Source organism: Asparagus officinalis, chromosome 3, assembly GCF_001876935.1.
Source record: "Asparagus officinalis chromosome 3, Aspof.V1, whole genome shotgun sequence".
NCBI lineage: Eukaryota > Viridiplantae > Streptophyta > Magnoliopsida > Asparagales > Asparagaceae > Asparagus > Asparagus officinalis.
The window spans coordinates 821,387-837,160 of record NC_033796.1 but is presented as its reverse complement, the minus strand read 5'-3'; the positions used below and the strand labels follow the sequence as shown (position 1 = coordinate 837,160).

At 42.4% G+C, this 15,774-nt stretch overlaps 1 protein-coding gene across 2 annotated transcripts in view; it reads left to right on the top strand.

Moving 5' to 3' along the window:
• LOC109832565 (ATPase GET3-like) overlaps positions 15,090-15,774 on the top strand; it is a 9,051-nt gene continuing 8,366 nt past the window's right edge. For both annotated transcript variants that reach the window (XM_020399911.1, XM_020399910.1), the window contains exon 1: positions 15,090-15,207. The gene's annotated coding sequence lies outside the window, so the exon portion shown is untranslated. The remainder of the gene's footprint in view (positions 15,208-15,774) is intronic.

Sequence of the window (15,774 nt, the reverse complement as noted above, 5' to 3'; positions counted from 1 at the left end):
AAGGGAAGGGAAGGGAAGGGAAGGGAATTCCCTTCCCCTTGGTTACACCCCAATTTGGGGGTAACAAATTTTATACTATTAGAGGGTGAACCAAGCGGAACTAGGGTGAATTAACTTCACCTCCTAAGTGTTCCCAAACAAGGTGAATGGAGGTGAATGGTTCCCTTAACTTCCCTTCACCCTCATTCCCCTCAATCCAAACAAGCCCTAATGATATTCTGGTACACTCCAATGTTTATAGGTGTTTTGTCCAAATTTCAAAGTAAGAAAGTCCTATGCGAGTTGGTCAAACTTCATGATTGTTCAGTAAAATTTACATGTCAATGAAAGTTCCTAGATCAAATTTTCACAGCGTTGATTCTTTAATTTCTAGAAGGTTAAGGGCATGTTTGGTTGACCCCAAAATAGGAAAATATTGATTTCCAGTAAAATAGCTCGAGCCCTTGATATTGTAAGATCTCAACCTATTTTAGGGCCCGTTTGGTTGGTTTCCTAAAATCAAAGAAAATGAAATCGGTAGAAGGAAATCAATAAAATAATATTTTATCCGTTTCCATCCCTAAAACTCACCCACAACATCTAATAAAATATTATTTTTATCTTCCAACTCATCTCATTTCATCTCCTTTCTTACCTTTAAAAATAAACCAAACATAAAAAATGTGTCACATCATCCAACTCATCACATCTCATCTTATCTCATTTTTAAAAATCACACACATCATCCAATAATATTGTGACAACTCATCTCATCTCATTAAACCTTCCTTTCCATCCATTTCCTAAAAAAAATAAGAAATTGATTTTCTTAAGTATGTGTCACATCATCCAATAATATACCTCCAACTCATCTCATCTCATCTATTTTCTTATTTTTAAAAACGAACCAAACACAAACAACCTAAAAACATCATCCAATAATATACCTCCAATTCATTTCCTTATTTTTTTTTAACCAACCAAACAACCTCAAAACAATTTTTTAAAAAAAATCACTCACATCATCCAATAATAAGGTGACAACTCATCTCATCTCATCTCCTATTTTATAATTTTCCTTCTTTTTTAAACCAACCAAACAACCTCAAAACAATTATTTTAGGAAATAGGTTTCCTATTCTTTAATTTCCCATTCTTTTTTGCGAAACGAACAGCCCCTTATATCAAATTCCCTTTACTAAAAGCACGAGTTCGAATTTTTTTTCATAATTAATATTCTTCTTTAATATTTTAAATATTTTATTTAAATCTTAAGTTATGCTAATCTTAATTATATTTTATACTAATCTAATGCGAATTATCTAGAGCTCAACAATCTAAAAAATAAGAATAATAAAACATATGATACATTATTTAGACTATTTCATTTAAATCCCAATCTGTCACAACATTAATTATAGTATATACTAGACACATGTGAACTATCTATAACAGAGGATATCTCGATCGGGGGAGAAAACTAACAATTAAAAAAAATAAGGTTAAGAAGTCATACTTAACTGACATCTTGTAGACAATAAAAATTGCCTTTATCCCTATCAGAGAAGTTCATAACAAGACTGCTAAAACCTCATCCGAAAGAGCAAAAAAGGAAAAAACGCTGATATCTCTTAAACCGTAAGGAATTTGGAGAAACGGAGGCGGCAAACCCCTTTCGGAGGTTTGGTTGGCTCCGTCTCGTCGAGATAGTCGATTTTCATATATAATTCGTCAAATTCCGACTTACGGTTTGAAAGTTATGGCCTATTCTTAGAAGCATGTTCAGTAGCTCGCCTAAAGGCTGAAGCTCGCCTGTAAAGAAGTCCGTCTACAAGGATAGAGCTCGCCTAACAACATTGAAGCTTGCCTGAATGAGATTCGCCTGCACAGCTCGCCTGCACAGCCTCGCCTGCACATTGAACTAAGCTCGCCTGTAAGGGCTGAAGCTCGCCTGTAAGGAAGTCTGTCTGCAAGGATAGAGCTCGCCTAACAGCATTGAAGCTCGTCTGAATGAGTTTCGCCTGCACAGCTTCGCTTGCACAGCCTCGCCTACACAGCTTCGCCTGCACAGCCTCACCTGCACATTGAACCAAGCTCGCCTGTAAGGGCTGAAGCTCGCCTGCAAGGAAGTCCTTCTGCAAGGATAGAGCTCGCCTAACAGCATTGAAGCTCGCCTGAATGAGATTCGCCTGCACAGCTCGCCTGCACAGCTTCGCCTGCATAACCTCGCCTGCACATTGAACCAAGCTCGCCTGAAGGCTTGAAGCTCGCCTGAAGACTGAAACTCGCCTGCTTGACCCAGGCTCGCCTGAAGGCCTAGCTCGCCCGATAGCTCGAAGCTCGCCTGTTTGGCCGACTCGCCAGCACGAAGGTTCGAGCTCGCCTGAAGGCCAAGCTCGCCTGACAGCCTCGCCTAACAACTAGAAACCCGCCAATATTGTCAGCTGCCCACTTGGAGTATGGTAACAGTCACGTCAGTGGTCAAATCCTACGAATCAAGGGAGAAAGCATGACGCTCCTCACCTAACAAGAATAGGGCGGCTGACAGGACCTCCTAAGTGGTCACATCCCACAGCTAGGGCGGCTGGCTCCATCACCCCTACTAGTGGTCAAATCCCACAAATCAAGGGGTGACCCATGCCATCCCTTGCCTATTTAAAGCCACTTTCAGCTAACGTGGAAGGGGGTTGATTGGCTGCTGCTTGCTTGGCTGGCTAATCTTCCAAAGGTTGAACCTTTGGCTCATTTGCTAAAGGCTCCATCATTTGAAGAGACTCGTCTGAACTCTCAGACTTGATGCTCTTAGGCTCTTTGCAAGCTCTTGCATAGTAGCTCTTTGCAGACTCGTCTGAACTCTCAGACTTGAGACTCTTAGGCTCTTTGCAAGCTCTTGCATGATAGCTCTCTCCAAGCAGTCAGTCGACAAGCACAAGCCCCCCGTTTAGCCTCGGGTATAGTCGAACTCGATCAGCACAAGCTTCTACTGCGTACTGAAGCTTGCCCGCAACTTCGATCGGATCGTCCAAGGGAAGCAAACTCGGCGTGAGAACCGAGGGAGGCGTCCTATCGCTACCAAAGACCCCGCGTTAAACAAGGAGGGCATTCCCTCCGCTTCTGTTGTAATTTCGATTCATTAGTTTGTAATAAGCTATTCTTATCAATACAAACGAAACCCCTGTTTCGGGAGATCAAAATTTACACCATACACATCTTATAATACATGAAGGATTATTTAAAAAAACCTAAAAAGTTTCAAAATTTGTGCAAAGTATCTTAAAAGTTCAAAATTATACAAAACACCCTAATTTTTCAAAACTTAAAAACAAACATGAAATTTGGAAATTAACAACAGCTCTGTAGAATTTAAAATTTATAACTAACACCCTCAACATTTTTAAAATTATAGGAACAACCTTAAAATTTTAAATTACAAAAAAGCATCCTGAAATTTTAAAATTTTAAAACTAACAAACAACATAAAAATTATTAGCAGATCGCTAAAATTTAAAAACTAATTTAAAATTTAAATTGGTGCCATGAGTTTAAGGAATTACTATCATGCACTTAAAATTTTAAAATTTACAAAAAAACCTCAAAGTTATAAAATCTGCAAAACCCCCTCAAAAGTTAAAAATTACAAAAATCATAAAATTTCAAAACTTATAACTAGTATACATCAAATCTAGAAATTATTAGCAGATCGCTGAAAATTTAAATTTTATAAAAACAATGCAAAGTATTAATAATTATAAAAATACCCTCAAAATTTCAGAGTTTAAAGAAATATCCTAGCATTTGAAAACTTACCACCAGTACAAGAAACATGAAAATTACAGGTGCCCAACTTAAAATTTAAAATTTTCAAAAAATACTAACAAAATTTTAAAATTGCAAAGTACCCCCTCAAAAGTTTAAAAATCACAAAAGGCTAAAATTTATAACCTTCGCAGCAAAGAAAAGAGTAATTATTTAATATTTTTTTATTAAAATATATGAATATAACTTTTAATTTAAAGTTTATTATCCTTTTTCAGCATTTAAAAATAGCCTAAGTTGATGCTGATAAAAAATAGTAATAACAAAATTAAAATATCCAGTTAAGGAATAAAAATTTAAAAAATATATGTTAGATTAAAAATTAACGTTACTGTATAAATTAAAGGAATTACATATAATTTTACTAATAACATTAATTGATAGAAGACTAAATTTTATAAAACTGATAAAAGCCTATAATATAATAGTTTAGCTTTAGTTAATTATAATGTATGAACATTAATATCTAATGTTAATAATATTTATAGAATAAAAACATGTGATGTATGGAGAAACAATCAAAAGGTTCAGAGATATTCTTTAAAAGAATCAAGTTGTTTTTATCTCAAATGGAAAAGTAAAGGAAATAAACCTAAAATTCACAAACATTTATGAATCACTTGAATTGATATTGACAAAAGGCATACGCATCAAAAAACCATCGATTGAGTTTTTCTTGAAGAATATATTGAACAACTTTGTCCCAATTAAAGAAGCATTCTTCATGAAAAATATAAAAAAATTTAGTAAGTATTTCTAACTTTTCATACTTTACTATTCAAATACTAAAGAAATCACAAACTTAATATATAATTACACACAAATAATGTTGAAATAAAAACTAAAGTGAAGCCATTGATCAACTATATTGCGAGATATAACAAGCCAGATAAGAGAAGGAAAATTATTTTAACGGATAAAAGGAATACACATGGTATTTATTTATAATAGCGTAAGTACAAATTTTTTTTTTGAAGAATGTACAAAAATTAAAATTGATCTTTTCTTTTTCATATAAAGTGGCATGACTCTGTGTGTAACTTTATTTGGGGATAAGACAATCAACGAGGGATCAATTCTGAAGATATGATCAAAGATAAGCATGTGTAATAGCACTATTAGATTTCAAGATTTTTAAATCTGAAGGTAACATATTTTATTACTAAAATTCTTATTCAATGCCACTAAACATAAAATTTATTTTATATTTGTCACAAATTTATAGGGGAGATGTGCATGCCATCGTAAATTGTAAATAATATGTATCATCCCAAAGATACAACTTACTAAAGAAATAAGAAAATGGTAAGTAAGTAAGTAAACCAGCCAAACATTTGTATAATGTAACAAAGAAAAAAAATTGAATTTTAAAGCTAATATGCAGGGTTCATTCAGAATAAGCGGCCAAGACAAAAACATCTTCATCAAGACTCTTTTTAAATACAATACAAATTCAAATTACTGATATATACAATCATCACAATTTTCAAAAAATGTATTATCTTACAAGACCTACTCTAAAATTTACACAATTAAGCCTAAAAATAGTTTACCAATATACAAACATGCTACTGTGTTTACAATGCAAAGATAACTATCATTTACAATAGCATTGAGCCATGGTTCTATGCTGGAAGGGCTACAATAAGGTGGATAAAGATTTTAATAAGATTGTCTAGATAATTAATGTCACAGAATCGCCTATGATGTAATACCAATGTTAAGTAATATCTCTTTTCATGAAATAAACACATCAAGATTAAATATTAACATTGTGATATAATGCAAATTGACAATGAAAAATACGGTTATTTAGTTTAGATCCTCATAGAAAATAACATGGACAGAGTAAATGTAATATTATTTGAGGCAGCAAAAACTCTTATTAGATGTATAACAGAAGAATTCATTGTAAAGGAAAAAGAGATGACTTCTTACCTTATTTAAGTAATAAATTAGAGACTCAAAAATTTCATATATATGAAATTAACATATATTCTCATTAAAATAGAAAAATAATCATAGTCCATATTTCTAAAAGTTTATTTTGAATATTTGAAATACATTCAATTTCTTTGTAAAGTAAGACGAGAAGACAAAAGATGTTATGGTGTTCACTCACCCAAGATACGGATATTGGCCAAATGATACGATAAGAGCCCTAAGCGAAACAAGCACAACCATTTGGTCGACTCTCACAGTCACCTCTCGGCCTTAGGATAAGGAAAGCTCTAGTCAACTCTCAAGAGTTCTAGGCAAACGACTCCTCAATCAGATAAACAAGCCTTTGGCTTTTTATCAAGGTAAGCCCAATGCACAATATATGGTCGAATCCTCCAGAACAACTCGTCCATCATGGGTAAATTGCAAGAACTTGGTACCTTATCAGAGATAAACCCAAGACACAATTACAAAGGCCTCAACCCTACCAACTCATCAAGCCGACACTCTAGTGTTGACACAAGAAGCGATGCTAGTCGGTATGAGAGATCCTGACCTCCCAGACGAGTCAACATCTTTATATCGACTCAAGAGATGGTTATTAGCTGATATAAGATGGCATTTCAACCAGTCGGACAGGCCGACACTCCTAAATATACGCGAAAGGTGGTGCCGGTCGACCCTATAATCAAGGATGACCCTATTTAGGGCACTCGATCACTCACTGGGCATTTCTCAGAAATGACTGGAGGGACATTCCTTGCTGTCGACTAAGTTGATAACTCAACCCCAGCCTCAAACCTCTCCCCCAGAGCACATGTCGACATCTCAGTCCACCTCGGACAAGCCTTATCCAGATTTTGGCCTGACAAGTCTCTATGACTTGTCAGCTCAATCACTCACAGAAAATACGTAGACACTCTCTCCCATAAGGAACTGACTTCCCCTCCAGATGCCAGTCGACATCTGTAAAGCGAGGGACGACTCAGTATGCTTACGTGACTTCTACCACAACTCACAAACTTCCCGGATATCGCGGAGACACCATCTCCCAGGCTAAAATAACTTCCCCTCCAGTCGCCAGCCGACACCTGCAGAGCAAATGATGACTCACCTTCCATCTCACTCTTTGTCACCATCATTCTGCATGGCCGAAATAACCAGTCTGCCATGGACATCCACTCTATATATGGAGGTTGTTCACCATCAGAAAAGAGGATTGGATCGAGAGAAAAGAAAAGGAAAGGTAACCTGATCTAACCTAACAAACAACTCTCGGAGCAATTTAAATCTCCCTCCCGGTCTAAACTAAGAGATGGTTATCTCTAATGCACATAACATAAGAACACATAGTTCTAAACTCCACTCAAGCTCACGTTCATCAATCGACTTGATCGTCGGAGGAACCATGGGGGAACCGGTCCCCATCCTCTCACGAGTTCTTTCTATCTATGCAATGCGGACATCACGCCCTCGTTCAAGAACTAGGCATAAAGTCGGAGAAGTGAACGGACCCTCCATCATCTTTCATCATCCTATAACAATCCTCTTCTGGATTAATTGGCTGTCTGATATCGAGCATCAACATATAACAACACAAGAAATCTAATTCCAACTTGATTTCACAATCAATGTAGATGATGAAGATGCTACTCTAGAAGTATCCAATAGAAGAAATAAAATATCTGCTTTCTGAATATTTCATAAGGTAGTTTACTTTTTTTTGAGTAAAATTAGGAATCTTTAGAATGGATTTTCATGAACATTTTTAGTACTTTATATACTTATATAGATACTGTTATCATATAAAAGTGTACTAGAGTTAGTATTAATCTTTTGTTTGTGGTTTTTTTATGAAGTCTATTAATGATTAGGAACAAACATCATATTCTCTTGAGTTTTTGTTCTATCCTACTTTTAACCAATCATCTTGGCTCATTGGTTTTAATTACTCGTCTTCCATTCATAACACCATTTTTTTCAAGTGTTTTTCACTTTAGCAACATTATACTTTTTCAAGTCAAGCTTAGATTCATGTCTGTCAAATAACATGAAAATTCAAAATGCCTGTGGATTGCTGTAGGGTGAAAATTTGATTCTTCCGAAGGAAGGAGTTTCGTTTGTATTTATAAGAAAGCTTATTACAAACTAACAAATCAAATATTTACAACAGAAGCAGAGGGAAGGCCCTCTTTGTTTTGTGTGGGGACTTTAGGTGGCGATAGGATGCCTCGCTCGGTGCTCGTGCCGAGTCTGCTTCCCTTGGACGATCCGATCGAAGTTGATGCCGGAGCCGGAGCTTCGGTTCTCAAATGAGGGAGCCTTTGGCAAAGGTCCAGGTTCAACCTTTGGGAGATTAGCCAGCAGAATATGCAACGGCCAATCCCCCTTCTTCATGCTGCTGAAGATGGGTTTTAACAGGCAAGGGATGGCATGGGCTCTCCCTTGATTCATGGGATTTGACCACTAATAGAGGTGAGGGAGATAGCTTGACTGCTCCTTGAATTATGGGATGTGACCACACGTTGTTCGGAGACGTCCTGCTGTTCATTCGTACCGTCAATGGTCATTCGAAGAGCTGTGCTCTGCATCACGCTACATAGGAGTGGGAAAGCCCCTCCTCGTATGCGTGACAACGGCTGTCAGATGCTTGCGTGGATCTGACCAACCACCGAGCGTTGGCGGCTCTCGTCCCTTCACCTGGACAACTGAGGTGAGCCGCATTTATGAGGGTGCAGGCTGTTTCGGCGCCTGTTCGCTCATTCGTACTGTGGACGGCCATCTGACGGGCCTGGAGTATTGTGCCCTCTCCCTTGATTTGTGGGATTTGACCACTGATGTAACTGTTCCCATACTCCAAGTGGGCAGTTGACAGTGAGCTGGCGAGTCTGCAGCTTGGGTCTGCAGGCGAGCTTAGGACTGCAGGCAGACTTGGGTCTGCAGGCGAGCTTGCAGGCGAACTGGGTCTGCAGGTGAGTTTGGGACTGCAGGCGGACTTGGGTCTGCAGGCGAGCTAGCAGGCGAACTGGGTTTGCAGGCGAGCTCAGGTGCGCAGGCAGACTTGGGTCTGCAGGCGGATTTGGGACTGCAGGCGAATTTGAGTTGCAGGCGAGCTCCTGAGCATGGATTGAAGAATAGGCCGTAACTTTCAAACCGTAAGTCGGAATTGGACGAATTATATATGAAAATCGCCTATCTCGACGAGATGGAGCCATCCGAACCAAGCCGATTCGCTTCCTCCGTTTTGCCAAATTCCTTACGGTTTGGGAGATATCTGCGTTTTCCCCTTTTTCGCTATTTCGGGTGAGGTTTTAGCAGTTTTGTTCTGAACTTCTCTGATAAGGATTTAAAGGCAATTTTTATTGCCTACAAAACCCCCTCCAAAGTTTTCAGACCTGAATCAGGCCGCATGGGGTCTGGAACACTTTGGATATGAAGTCCCGTAAAGTGATCCCTGCTCTTCACTCGCAGCTGATGATCGCCTTCTAGGATTTTGAGCAAACCCTCAGCTATCAACGGACTTGATTTGTCTTTACCAACTGCCGTTTGAGTTGGACTAGCCATGCTCTTGCCCTTAGCATGGTAAGTTGTCGAGGAGTCTCTCTTAGGCTCAATGCTAAAATTTCTCCTCTATCCTTAGCCTTTCGAGGCGTTTGGATTTAAGGGAGCAGTTTAACCTCGTATACCAGTCGGAGGGTAGGAGCAGTTTAGACTCATGCACCAGTTGGAGTGTAAGGGGGCAGTTTAGACTCATGCACCAGTTGGAGTCTAGGGGGGAAGCTTATCTTAGGGCAAAGATGAAGACGAACCCTGATTTGTCTTCTCTTGGGGCAAAGACGAACCCTGAAATAGCAGCACATCGCATAGTAGGCCACTATCAAACAACAACGCCTTTTATGGGAAAGACGGTGCTGGGAGAATCAAATCGTTCAGGGACGTATGAGTGTGACGATTGATTGGACAACATCATTTGCGGGAATGATGGTGTCGGCTATCAGAGGTAATCGTTAACATGATAGGGATTGCCGCGATCGGAGCGACTTTGAGGACCTACCATCCTTTTGAAGAGGATTGGTAAGTTGATTTGTCAGAGGTGACCGTTAACATGACAGTGGGGGTCCCGCCATCCTATTGAAGAGGATTGGCGGGGGATTGTGGCTTTGGTCCTAACTATCTGAAGGTTTGACCAAGTGGGAGTTTGATGCAGCCCACCTGAACTGCTAGTCTCGCCTGTTTTGAGCGGTTCGCCATAACCGGGAACCTGGCTCAAGAAGTGGGGCTCGCCTAAACTGTTAAACTTGCCTGATTTGAGCGGTTCGCCGAAACTGGGAACCTGGCTCAAAGAGATGGGCTCGCCTAAACTGTTAAGCTCGCCTGATTTGAGCGGTTCGCCGAAACTGGGAACCTGGCTCAAAGAGATGGGCTCGCCTAAACTGTTAAGCTCGCCTGATTTGAGCGGTTCGCCGAAACTGGGAACCTGGCTCAAAGAGATGGGGCTCGCCTAAGCTGTTAAGCTCGCCTGATTTGAGCGGTTCGCCGAAACTGGGAACCTGGCTCAAAGAGATGGGGCTCGCCTAAGCTGTTAAGCTCGGCTCGTCTAAACTGTTAGGCTCGCCTGATTTGAGCGGGTCGCCCGTACTGGGAACCTGGCTCAAGAAGTGGAAGTGTGGGGAATAGTTTAACCTCTTATACCAGTTGGAGGATCAGAAGAAGCAGTTTATACTCGTGTACTTGTCGGAGTGTTAAGGGAGCAGTTTAAACTCATGCACCAGTTGGAGTGTCAGAAGAAGCAGTTTATACTCGTGTACTTGTCGGAGTGTTAAGGGAGCAGTTTAAACTCATGCACCAGTTGGAGTGTCGAAGAACTATCAGAGGTGATTGTTAACGTGATAGCTTTGTAGGCCCGTCGTCCTATTGAAGAGGATCGACGGGAGATTGTCAGAGGTGTAGTGTTAACTTGACAAGATTGTCGCGATTAGAGCGACTATGTGGGCCCGCCGTCCTGTTGAAGAGGATCAACGGGGGAAATTTGGAGGAGATGAGGGATCGGTCTCCACTACCAAGGCATCTTGGTCATCATCTGGTTCGAAATTCATGCGGGTCTTCGTCACCCATATGCTTGAGCATGCTCTCGACTTGTTCTCCTTGGCGGAGTAAGTCTTTCCATGAGCGAGCTTCAACAGCGCCCATATTGGACAGAACGCTGATGGAGAGATTGTTCCGGCACATCTCGATGAGCGTGGCCTCGGAAACTCGATCGCGGGAATGCAACGATCGGTTTCTGAATCTCTTGACAAAGCTGCTTACAGACTCTGTCTTCCTCTGCTTCACAGTTAGCAGGGTGGCCATAGATACTTCTGTGTCATTCCAGCAGGTGATGGACCCAGGCGCCAATCTGCGAAACCATTCAAAAGCGCCCTCCTTGAGGGTACCAATGAACAGTCGAGTCATAATGGGATCGTTTCCCACTATGTGTCCAGTTTGCGCCTGGAAGTAGTAGATGTGCTGGGTAGGAGAACCCTTGCCATTGAACTGCAGGAGGTCCAGCGGCTCGAACTTTGCCGGGTAGGAGACCGCATCCCATTCAATTGGATACGGTCTGACAACCCCCAGCTTGTTCGCATGCTTCTGGAGCTTCAAGGCGTCGAGTTGACTTTGGAGATCGTCAAACCTCTTGTCTCTTGGGTTATGGCCCGAAGATGACGCTCCTCTAGATGACTCGGATGAGGAGTGAGAAGGAGTAGGCACCCGCTCTTTGTGCTTCAATGATTTATGCGAAGCCCGCGAAGTCCTCTCTCTCTTCCTCTTCTTCTCGCTCAGGAGCTGCTCCAACATCTCCTTCAGGGAGTCGATGGTTGCTTGTTGCTCGTCGAGCCTCCTAGACATCTCCTCAGGGATGTCAGTCATGTGCACATTTGTGTGCTTGCCCTGAACTGAGCTTGAAGTCTCCGACATTGCCACTGCTGAGCAATCGTCGTCGTCGTCAGAGACGGACGTCAGACCCGTGCAGGCAAACGAGGTGGCCACCCCCATTTGGGCGTGAGCGTGTTGGCGAGGTTCATGCTGGCGAGGTTCGCCCGTCAGGCGAGATTGGCACAGTGTGCCTGCGCCTGTCTGGCGAGCTGTTGCTTCGCCTTTCTGGCGATCTTGGGCCGTCAGGCGAGCTTGGTGAAGTTCGCTTGTTTGACGAAGCCCTCTTAAACTGCAGAGTTCGCCAGGTGCCCTTGGTTCGCCAAAATTGAGCACCTTGCTCACAGAGTGGGGCTCGCTTAAACTGCTAGGCTCGCCCGATTTGAGCGGTTCGCCAAAACTGGGAACCTGGCTCAAGAGATTGGGCTTGCCTAAGCCGTTAGGCTCGCCTGATTTGAGCGGTTCGCCGAAGCTGGGAACCTGGCTCAAAGAGATGGGTTCGCCTAAACTGCTAGGCTCGCCCGATTCGAGCGGTTCGCCAAAAATGGGAACCTGGCTCAAGAGGTTGATTCGCCTCAAGCCTGAATAATAATTCAGGCTGTCGTGGGGGATGAGGGATTGCGCCTCGAGACGAGCGAGAGCTTTTCGTCGCCGCTGTTTGGATCTTTTTGAACGAGGAGCGTTCATGTCGACGACGGAGGCGTATTCTGCGTCGACACAAATGGTTGATTCCTCTTGCACAGGGGTCTGCGAGGATCGTTCATCGACCCATTCAGCAGCCCCTAGACCTGCATTCTCGAATCTCGGCTCGGCCTCAACTGGTTCGGGGGGAAAAGAACCCCCTGCCTCGGCTTGGGTAGATCCCTCAGGCTTGGTTGCCTCAGCCTCTTGGGGCTGGGCCACCCGCACGACTCTGCAACCATCGCGAGATGTATTGCTGCGAGAAGAGGACGATTGTAAGTACCCTTCGAATTTGATCACAAGGGACTCAACAGTAGTCCCTGCAGCAACTTCGTCAGACTGCGCCACCACCAATTCATCTGAATGAACGGATTCTCCCACTGTGGTCGCCATCTTCTGTAGGGTGAAAATTTGATTCTTCCGAAGAAAGGAGTTTCGTTTGTATTTATAAGAAAGCTTATTACAAACTAACAAATCAAATGTTTACAACAGAAGCAGAGGGAAGGCCCTCTTTGTTTTGTGTGGGGACTTTAGGTGGCGATAGGATGCCTCGCTCGGTGCTCGTGCCGAGTCTGCTTCCCTTGGACGATCCGATCGAAGTTGATGCCGGAGCCGGAGCTTCGGTTCTCAAATGAGGGAGCCTTTGGCAAAGGTCCAGGTTCAACCTTTGGGAGATTAGCCAGCAGAATATGCAACGGCCAATCCCCCTTCTTCATGCTGCTGAAGATGGGTTTTAACAGGCAAGGGATGGCATGGGCTCTCCCTTGATTCATGGGATTTGACCACTAATAGAGGTGAGGGAGATAGCTTGACTGCTCCTTGAATTATGGGATGTGACCACACGTTGTTCGGAGACGTCCTGCTGTTCATTCGTACCGTCAATGGTCATTCGAAGAGCTGTGCTCTGCATCACGCTACATAGGAGTGGGAAAGCCCCTCCTCGTATGCGTGACAACGGCTGTCAGATGCTTGCGTGGATCTGACCAACCACCGAGCGTTGGCGGCTCTCGTCCCTTCACCTGGACAACTGAGGTGAGCCGCATTTATGAGGGTGCAGGCTGTTTCGGCGCCTGTCCGCTCATTCGTACTGTGGACGGCCATCTGACGGGCCTGGAGTATTGTGCCCTCTCCCTTGATTTGTGGGATTTGACCACTGATGTAACTGTTCCCATACTCCAAGTGGGCAGTTGACAGTGAGCTGGCGAGTCTGCAGCTTGGGTCTGCAGGCGAGCTTGCAGGCGAACTGGGTCTGCAGGTGAGTTTGGGACTGCAGGCGGACTTGGGTCTGCAGGCGAGCTAGCAGGCGAACTGGGTTTGCAGGCGAGCTCAGGTGCGCAGGCAGACTTGGGTCTGCAGGCGGATTTGGGACTGCAGGCGAATTTGAGTTGCAGGCGAGCTCCTGAGCATGGATTGAAGAATAGGCCGTAACTTTAAACCGTAAGTCGGAATTGGACGAATTATATATGAAAATCGCCTATCTCGACGAGATGGAGCCATCCGAACCAAGCCGAAGGCTTCGGTTCGCTTCCTCCGTTTTGCCAAATTCCTTACGGTTTGGGAGATATCTGCGTTTTCCCCTTTTTCGCTATTTCGGGTGAGGTTTTAGCAGTTTTGTTCTGAACTTCTCTGATAAGGATTTAAAGGCGATTTTTATTGCCTACAATTGCATTTGTTTCATGTCAATTCAATTATCATAGAAAATAAATAATCACAATGCTAAAGTTTAGAAACAAAAACTATCAAAGTGGAACTGATGAACAAATTTTATTAAGGAAATAAATAAAACATACTTAATAATGGTATGTAACCATGTGCATTGCATGTGCCTAAGACATAGTTAAATAAAAATGGCTATTTAGCACTTAAAATACATTACAGTTTCTCCTATCTCGCGCGCGATTATGTACCCTCACTCGTTTTTTACGGCAATTATATAACTTAAAGTTTCTAAAAGTTTCACTTTAATGCTTTTTTATCATACAAACACGAGGGTTTTGCGTTGATTTTCCGATCTATAACACACAAGCTAATTTATAACTTTCTAAGTCTTAACGTCTGTTGAGTTTGCTATTAAATCCACCATAATTATATTTTAAAATATAATTAGTGCATGTTAAAAATAGAATAAGGATATTTTTAATTATAAATTTAGCAAACATTGAGAAGTAAAAAAGTAGTTAGCCAATGAAAATAGACCTGAAAATTTCCAAGGTTTTAATACAAGTATATTTATAAATTTAAATGAAATTGACAGCCGAAAGGTTTAATAAGATGCAATAAAAGTTAAAAAAGATTCAATAAAAGTGGAAAATAGAAAATTTCAATGTTTTAAAGTATCAAATTGTACGTCATCAGGATATTCAGAGCCGGCCCTGGGGTAAGCCCACCAAGCCCCGGGGTTGGGGCAACCCAGGCGGGAGGCAACCCGCGCGGGGGCGGCGACGGAGGGAGGAGGGGCATACCAGGCCAGGGCACCAGGCGGCGGGGGCACGGGAGGAGAGGAGGTTCAGAGGAAGAGTGAGCTAGGACAACCCAAACCTCGGGGTCGGCCCCGTCAAAGTTACAAGCTGGTGAAACTCTAGAGTATTGAAGTGCAAAATAAGCAAAAAGAAAAAGGAATCTTGGTGTAATGTACAAATTGATGAGGAGTCACGTGCAAAACAAACATTAACTGAAGTAGCGGTACTGAGACCGCCGCGCTGAAAACCCAGCATCATCGTAATCTCTACTCATTCTCCGGTGAAAACATTGCTAGTTCTCCGTCTACTCCCCTTCTCGCCCGCCGCCTCTCCCTTTCCCTCGCCGCCTCTTGCAGCCTCTCCGACGCCCCTCTCCGCCGTCTGTCCTTCTCCGATCGTCGCCGTGGCCGCATCCTCCAAGGTCCCTTCTCTTCCATTTTCTCTCCCTCTCCGCCTATCTATTTACTTTATTACAAAATTTGTCTGCCGATAAAACCCTGATTTTTAACTCAACTAGCTCTCCCTCAACCAAAGTTTCAATGGATCCCCAAGAAACATCTGTCGCCTGAAAACTGTAATTATACTCGGAATCACTGATTACAGTGTGCCTATGTTGGTTTGGCATCGTAACCCTATTACAAGCAATCAAGGGTTAACCCCTTTTTTTTAGTTTTATATGTATAGCCTAATTGGAATTTCACTGCGATTCGACCGGTCATACCTGGGACCATTTGGTTTCATCGCCTAGCTATGGAATAATGGAAACCCGAGTTCTCTAACAGATTGTTTGCTTCCTGAAAATATCATGCTGCAAGTGCATGCTCCATCTTTTTCCTATTTTAGTACAATGGCGACACTTCTATTATGGTTGGAAGAGTTAGCAAGTGTTATGACTGTTTTGTAACTGTTTCTAGGGTTAATTGCGAATAGACCCCTGTAGTATTGGCCAACGTGTGAATACTCTGCCTCAGTGAACTTTTACGACTCT